The sequence below is a fragment of the Macrobrachium nipponense genome, chromosome 30 (assembly GCF_015104395.2).
Source record: "Macrobrachium nipponense isolate FS-2020 chromosome 30, ASM1510439v2, whole genome shotgun sequence".
Classification (NCBI taxonomy): Eukaryota; Metazoa; Arthropoda; class Malacostraca; order Decapoda; family Palaemonidae; genus Macrobrachium; species Macrobrachium nipponense.
In genome coordinates, this window is record NC_087218.1 from 30,620,415 (window position 1) to 30,629,689 (window position 9,275).

A 9,275-nucleotide genomic window follows, 5' to 3' on the forward strand; every position below is an offset into this window, starting at 1 on the left:
TTGTGAGGCAATTGATTTTCCTATGAAACACACGGCCGAATCCAAAAAATCTGTGCAGGAATATATTAATGTATAATATTGGGCTATAATGTTTTATTAGGTGCCCTGGAGATACTTTAACTGTTCAAATGCAAAGGCGTGAGTCTTTCTTGTCCTACATTTTTGCCAGCATACGGACCTTACCTTATCTTGAAATTTCCTGACTTCGGTAAGGAATTTTTCATAGCAACAGACGCCTCAGACCTAGGAGTAGGTGGGGTATTGCTTCAACAATATGATAAACAGTTTTTCCCTATAGCTTTTTATTCACGTAAACTGAGACCTTCCGAAAGTAAATACGCAGTAATAGACAAGGAAGGGCTCGCTATTATTAATTCACTCGTGCATTTTAAATTCATAATATACGGTTATCCCGTCAAGGTTCTCACTGATCATAAGCCCCTAACCGACTTCTTTAAAGGCTTTAGTCACAGCCCCAAGCGAACTCGGTGGCACATGATCATTCAGGACTTCGGCGCGAGGATCGGGTATTTACCTGGGAAAGCAAATATCATTGCTGACGCATTATCACGCAACCCCTCTTCATCTTGTACCGAGCCATTAGCTGAATTAATAGATATCTCAACCTCCACGCCCATTGTTAAAACTATATCTGAACAGGAAGATCTGGGCCCCTCATGGTGCTGAACTATTACAGACAGAACAAAGAAAAGATCCGCAAATAGAAAAAATCATCATTGCGTTAAACGGAAATCCGAAGGAAAAGGAATACATAAAGTATAAGCAGCAGAATTATATCATAAGGGACAATATCCTGTGTAGATCCGTGACGAGGGGGAAAACCCGCAAACACACCGCAGTTGAATAACAACCAGGTGGTGGTGCCTATCTCACTCATACCCACTGTCTTTAAAATGGATGCATGAAAATCCACTGCATGGACACCCGGGTTATTCCTTGATGTCACAGAAAGCCAAATCCTTATTTTATAGGCATACGATGCTTACAGATATAAAAAGCACATAGCAAATTGTCGCACTTGTCAAGAATACAAAGGGCACACGAAGACACCTGTCAGCCTAGGGGCTTACCCCGTGCCAAATCAACCCTTTGAAAGAGTACATTTAGATTTATTAACAGGATTTTATGAGTCAGACAGAGGAAATAAGCACCTCTAGTAATTATAGACGCTTTGACTCGATATACAGAACTTATAGCGCTTAAAACAAAAACGCGGTCGAGTGCGCTAGGAAGTTTTACGAGTGCTACATTTGTAAACATGGAATTCCACACATCATTATCTCAGACTCGCGGGGAGTTCAATATCATTTCCTTACTCCTTGTGTGAATTCCTTTGTATAAAGAAAATCAATACCATGATCTATCACCCAGAGTCTAATGGGCTAGTGGAAAGGGCAAATCGTAAGTTTTAAACATTTTAAGGGTCACCTTAGGGGGGGCAGACCCCAACTGGGACATTGCCATACCTGCGGTACTAAGCACACTTAATCACTCGTATCATGTGTCTATTAAAATGACACCGCACGAGGCACTGTACGGTATCCCGGCTAGAACGCCTTTCCACATCTTAACGCCTACAACTAATTTATCAAATCCTCTAAAGGATGTTATGGATGCAAGCATAAGTCGATATAATATCTTCGTAAGAATCTAGAAGAAGCACAAATAATAATGAAAAAAAATCATGATAGAATAGCTAAGCCAACTAGAACATATGCCGTGGGCGATCAGGTATACATACAAGTATACGTACGTAAAGGTTTAAATTATAAACTGACACCTAAGTTTGAAGGCCCGTTTAACATTTTAGAAAATTTAACGGCCAATAGATTTAGAGTTCAAATGTATCCAAACCCACTGATGTGAGAATAGTCCCATTGGCACATATCAGAATCTAAAGAAAGGTAGATGGAGTGAGGGAAAAAATGGTTGTATTTATGAAAACTTGTATAATAATTTATACATATATCTATTAATCATATTGTATGTAAACCTATTCTTTTACGCGAGTTACATATGTTTTACTCATTGCAGGTTTCAAAAATGAATCTGTTATTGTTAGGATTGATTGTGTATTCAGACATCTTTGTTGTATGGAAAGAGCGCTAGGACGAAAGAAATAGAATTTAATCATGGCCTGATTAGCGAGAGAATAGATGATGTATCATCGTGTCAAGTAATATTGTTATAGAAGTAGATATGCATGCGATTTTCTTGCCTGAAGATGACGTCCTTAACTTAAAGAAGACCTGATGAGGTTTGCTATTTTCGCTTAAGGAAATGCACGAACGTAATTTTCATTCTAACTCAGAGATTTCGCTAGCTCAAACACTAAGCGTCGCGGAAATGTTGTCTTATGACATACAAAATAAAACCGCCGAGGCAGAAGAACTTGCTCGTGACCTGCTGATGTGGTCTGTGCGGCATAATACTCCTCGAACGCCGCAACCCGCTTATTCTGGCTGGGACTAAACATCTTAGGATCAGTTGCGAATCTAGGCTTAGGAATTTCAATCGCCTTAAGATAAATAATCAAAATAAAAGAATTGAGTTTTTGCAACACAAACCGAATTGGCTTTGTTTGTCTGAACTTCGCAGCCAGTTATCTTCAATCAATCAAATAATGAGTATCGTTAATGAACATTTCAAATAATTCTGATCAGGTCATGGAAGTTCACATTTGCTGGCTACGTTAGCTTACTATAGTTCGAAAATAGATCATATCCGTGTGAAAATATCACATTTTATTGAAAAGTCAAAAGATTACGTAGAAGCAATTACGTTAGCAACAAAGGGTGTGTATCTCCTCACCTCATGCTATTAAAGATCTGACGTTAACTTGGAAAACGGACGGGAGAAACTAGTTATATTCCTTTATTAGACGCCCATAAAGTAGAGTTCTATTATAAGCCTAATATCAGTCAGCGTTGAAAATTATAGAATTATGATCACAATTCCTTTTGATTCTTCCGATGCTTGGCAATCATACAAAATAGCACCGTTTCCTACTTTCATGACGAATAACTCAAATCCAGTAATATCCAATTTGACGGGGCATGTACCGATTTCTTCTGATAAGAAATCATTTACAGTCATTAAAGACTTAGATAAACTCACTCACTGTTCAGAAGCCATGAATAATAAAAATTTGTAACAGCTGACTCTTTTGAATTCTATCCTATATCAACGGATTCATGTGAGTTGGGCATAGTGCTAAACGGCTCTCTCTCTCTCATACAAGCGAAGGTTGTCTGGGGAAACTTTATCCCTTTTACGGTAATAAATTCAATTACAGGATGAATAATGGTTCCTGGATCCGTTATGATAAAGCTGGATTCGACGTAGTGTGTCCGGACGGTACCACCGCCCATGCCCCTATCTTTGTAGCAGCCGATGGTTGTACGGGGACATCTACAAACTACACCGTCAGAGGGGTCAACACGATAATACGTGAGAAGGCGTATTTTGCGAACTACACTTGGGCATCTACAATCATCCCATCACTACCTCTCCCATACAACGCGCGAGTGGCTCATCGTTTGACGCAACTGGCTGAGATGACCCACGCGTCACCGACTTATGCAGGTGGAGAAAAATCTTCGCTACTACATTCTGCTAGCCGTGTCAGCGTGACGGCCATATTGGTTATCGCCGTCAACAACATCTTTGCTTGGCGTAGGCTGAGGCGTAAACAGAAGGATCTCCAGGGAACTTATTGGCCCGTCTAGATGACGTACCCGTTAAACTCAAGTCGTTTGAGTTAGGGCCGCCTGAACCTGGCCACTTCAGTTTGTGCCTAGGAATTGTCTGGAATTGTGTTGTGTGTGAAAAGCGGTCCGTATGCTGGCAAAAATGTAGGACAAGAAAGACTCACGCCTTTGCATTTGAACAGTTAAAGTATCTCCAGGGCACCTAATAAAACATTATAGCCCAATATTATACATTAATATATTCCTAAAGGTATTTTTCGGGCACCTAATAAAATATATCAGCCCTATATATTGCATTTCTGCAGAATTACATAGTTATACTATTATAGGCTACCATTGTACAATTAATATTTATTTTCTATTTACAAAGAGTGTCAAGTACTCTTTAACAATTATCCATGATCATGCTATAATCATTATTTAGTAACCATTATTCTTAATCAGGTTACCTATTATCATATTAATCATGTATACATGTTAATCTTTTGATTTTTACCTTTTTATTATTTTGGGGTACCTAATCATTATTATTACCAAACATGGATCTATATTTTCCATGCATTTATCTTTGTTTATGAATATGTCAACAAGGGTATGTAACAGAACCTTTTTATGCATTTAATCACTTATTATGTTATACCTAGACGTATGTTACGAGCACGCTCCTATGAAACAATGTTTAAAGTAATTTTTTTTTTGTTATTCAAGGCTTGAATAGGTAGCAGTCCGAGCCTAATGTAATAAATACATTTATTCAATTTACAGGATCTGTAAATATAAACCCATGACCTGAGGTCATGGCATTAGGAGGGTCCTACGTGGACCAAGCAGATCTAGATTACGCTATGCGCTGTCTGCAGTAGCTGGTCTAGCTCAGAGCTTTGTCAACCATTTTATGTTAATGATAACTTTGCACAACAACTTCCATGGGAAGCGGTTGACCTGTCACCTACGCCGGAACTTGTAAACTTCCGAGCCGGCGGACTACGTATGTTTTTATATGAATTGCTGAGATAGCTAATGTTCCGCTATCGACGCGATGCTTTAGAATGGCAGTTCCGCGCCAACCATCAAACATATCGGTCTTCCGACCGAGCTGCATCTCCTAGTATGGAGTTACAGAATAAAGTTGTTATCTTTGTTCAACTTATCTGTTTGAATCATCTCCTTTAGTTAAGAAAGAACCACTCTACTAAGAATATCCAAGGAGATGGGAGGAACCAGAAATACTTACGAATGACAGTCGTAAGGAGAACACAAAAAAAAGTCTATCGCCAAGCGAAGAGACTTAAACATTAAGATAAACTTAACATCAACAGCTGGAAAATGATTGATTAAAATTCTCCTTAAGTGAGGTAAAAAAGATGTGTCATGCATATAAGGAAATCGTATATAAAACTTGAGTTTCTGGGCCAAATGTATTGCTGCTGGAGGATGAAATGAAATTTCCAGAGTTTTCCTGACATATTTCATAAAGAGATTAGGAGGGTAACAATTTTATTTAAAATAATCGTAAAGGATTCCGATTTCTTTGTGGAAAAGACTCCAATCAGAAGTTAATGTCATGGCTCTGTGGAGGAGGGTAGACAACGAATTTAATTTAAAATTGAAAAAACAAAAACTATAAAAGTTAAGACCAAGGCCTGTGAAAGTTGCCTTTCGAAATATACCTGTGTGAAAACGGTCGTCGTCACAGATAACAATCGTATCTAAGAAAGGCAGTTGGTTATTGTTTTCCAATTCATACGTAAATTTAATGTTGGGATGTAAAGAATTGGCATGTTGCAAGAACGAGTCACAGTGCAAATGGTCCTTAAAAAGAACAAAAGTGTCATCCACATATCGGTGATAGAATAAGGGTTTAAAAGAAGAGGGACATCTGTCCAGCAGTTCTCTCTCAAATTTGTGCATAAAAATGTTAGCGAATGTGCAACTCAGTGGGTTACCCATGCCCACACCTTCAACTTTTACATATACCTCATCATTAAAAACAAAGGCAGTGTCCCGCACTGCCAACTCTAACAACTTCTTAAAATCAGAACGGTTAAAACCATGGTGAACACTTTCATCGTCAGTAAAAATAGTATCTAAAATATACTGAATTGTTTCCTCCACGGGTATATTAGTAAATAAGGATTCTATGTCAAAACTAGCCATGATTAAATCTGAATCCTGACACAAAATACTGTTTTTAAATTCTAAGGAATTAGAAAGACTAAGCTCATTATTAAAAAAGGCTTTCCAATAAAGGGATGAGATATTTGGCAATTTTGTAGCTTGGAGTTGTATAAGACGAAAGGATTGGCCTCAGGAATATTTTCCTTATGTATTTTCGGAAGCCCATACATGACACCAAAAGAAGAGCCAGTGACGAAGAGCTCGTCGTAAGTAGCCTGATTAATTGTATGCTTGTCCTTTAGAGACTTTAAAAAACGGTTGATTCTGTCCTCGTTTCTAAAAATGAGTTTAAAATCCTTTTCACCAATTTTCAGAAATTTAGAGTCATCCGATATAATAGTTTGCATCTTATGAATGTAATCGACCCTGTTTAGAATAACGGTTCCTTTACCTTTATCTGGTTTTGAAAATATCAGGTCTTCTTTTTTACTCAATTTACGAAGTGTGTTTAAATCATCTTTGTTAAAGAAAGGAGCCCATCTAGTTTTCAGTTTGCTATAATTATAATTAGTGTGGGCAAAAGCAGATAGTTCGGTTTGAAATTTCGGCATATTTGCATTTAAAGGCAGGTTCTTTAGTTTGGAAAAAAGTACTTCAAAAGGCAGGTAATATTCAAAGAGAATAAAGTGGTATTCAATTTCTCCAATTACAACTTAACTAGGAAGGAGGAATTTCTTTTATCTTTTGGGTTGGACTTCTGTTTACCTAATTATAAACCCTCGTACTATAAATATTACCTGCCTTTTGAAGTACTTTTTTCCAAACTAAAGAACCTGCCTTTAAATGCAAATATGCCGAAATTTCAAACCGAACTATCTGCTTTTGCCCACACTAATTATAATTATAGCAAACTGAAAACTAGATGGGCTCCTTTCTTTAACAAAGATGATAAGAAGAAACTCCTGAGAGACAGCTAAAACAAATTAAATAATCTACAATGTTCCTATGAGAAAAGAAACTCAACCGTAACAAGTGATAAATGAAGGTTAGCCCATATGACAAATAACCTTTCAAACATTACCCGTAACAACGAAGAGAACCAGAAGAAGAAGAGAGAGAATAAGAACTCGTAAGTACACCACGCAAACATAACGAAGAGAAGAGAAATAAAAATAAATACCCGTCACATAAGTGGTGGCAGCGGTGGGATTCTAAGTGCAAAAACACCGATATAAAAACACAGACACACACACAGTGGAAAAATTAAACAGAGTGGAAGATAAAATTGCCAATAAAAGAGCGCTGATACTTAAGCGCCAGAAACATACAAGAAAACCAGGCACGAACTCTACAATTAAAAAGAAGAAATTCCGAGTTCAATAACCCGAAGAATGAAGAAAAAGAAAAAGGGCAACGAAAAATAATGAAAACTCCGAGCAGCATAGACCAAACAACACTTCGATTCTGCTGAGAAGGCGAACGAAACTGAGCGACGAAACGCAGTGAATTTCTACGAAGAATACTTTACTAGGTGCACCGCATTCCTAAGCCATAAACTCGATAAAGGAATACGCAAAAACGCATTAAGGCGGATAGAAGAAGATTGAATACAACGCAGTGAGAACTTCATCTTATGCTGTACACATCTACTCCCTTTTCTACCTTAACTTCTGGTAGATTCTTTATCACTCTACTTTCACTATATATATTCTACCAGTGGTTTTCCTAACTAATTTGTTCCTAGCTATACTCTAGACAGACTCTTGTTGTTTCCTAACAATATTTCGAAAGGCAACGTTCACAGGCCTTGGTCTTAACTTTTATAGTTTTGTTTTTTCAATTTTAAATTAAATTCGTTGTCTACCCTCCTCCACAGAGCCATGTCATTAACTTCTGATTGGAGTCTTTTCCACAAAGAAATCGGAATCTTTTACGATTATTTTAAATCAAATTGTTACCCTCCTAACCTCTTTATGAAATATGTCAGGAAAACTGGAAATTTCATTTCATCCTCCAGCAGCAATACATTTGGCCCAGAAACTCAAGTTTTATATACGATTTCCTTATATGCATGACACATCTTTTTTACCTCACTTAAGGAGAATTTTTATCAATCATTTTCCAGCTGTTGATGTTAAGTTTATCTTAATGAACCCTAGAACTATCAGATATGTTGCATCATAAAGAGAGATTACCTCCTTTAATGCAATCTGGTGTTGTCTACATTTATACTTGCTGCCGATGCAATAGGCAGACTTACGTTGGAAACACGCGCCGCTTGCTTAAGGTGAGATGTGATGCACATATGGGCATTAGTTTCCGTACAGGGTGTAAACTGTCCAACCCAGAACTATCTAACATTAGAAATCATGGGAAATTTTGTAAAAATAGTATAAACTATAAGGATTTTAAGATATTGTTATCAAGTTCATACGCACTTCACCTTCCAATTTTAGAATCTCTAGCTATAAAGAAACTAGTTCCAACCTTGAACAACCACTCTTCATCTGTTCCCTTGTACATAGCTTAAACCAGGCCCTTCTTCTTGTTTACTTTCGATGCGTTTTCCATACAGCAACCGAACGTTGTTGAGACAAGGTGTCTTTCTTAACTATTCCTAATTTTAATAATGCCTTTTTATTTATATTTATTTTTATATTTCGTTTTATTTTATTTCATTATTTAGAGTAACTTGTATTTCAATGTTGTGAATTTCCTTGTATTACTTTATTCAATGTGTTGGTTTTTTTTATGTCAACAAAAATAATTTAATGCTGTATTGTATATCAGTTTTTATCTTTTATTTTAGCCTGGATGATGAGACATTGGTCTCGAAACGTCGCAATGAGAATAAAGTGACATATGTTTAATGCTGTCTCTTCAACGCTTCTGCCCTTATACTAAATATTATTATATATATAAATTTTATTTATTTTATATTAATTAATATCTATATAATAAAAATAATTTAATATATTATAGATATATATATATAATACATACATATAAGATATATATATCTATGTATGTATAAAAACCCTAATAATTATGTAAAATTTTAACAAAGTTATTGTTATAGGCGAGAAATGCACTCTAAAAGATGAAACGCATATAGCCAGACCCGAATAATGGAAAGAGAAGGTAGTGACTTGTGTACAAATCATGTATAATTCATATCCCTAAGCAACCTCCAATTTGACGTCACTGACAAAAAGGTATCGAATTGTCTTAAAACCACCTTCTAGGCCCACCCCTTAGGCATTTTTCCAGGGCATGTCCTCAATTATAAAGTAATATTGCAAGAGAAATAGAGCAAAATTATGAAGTGAGAACACGTCAATGCACATATTAAACAAATATTATGATCAACGTAACAGAAATAAAAGCTTGAAATAATATAACATGATTATAAAACAAATGATATAA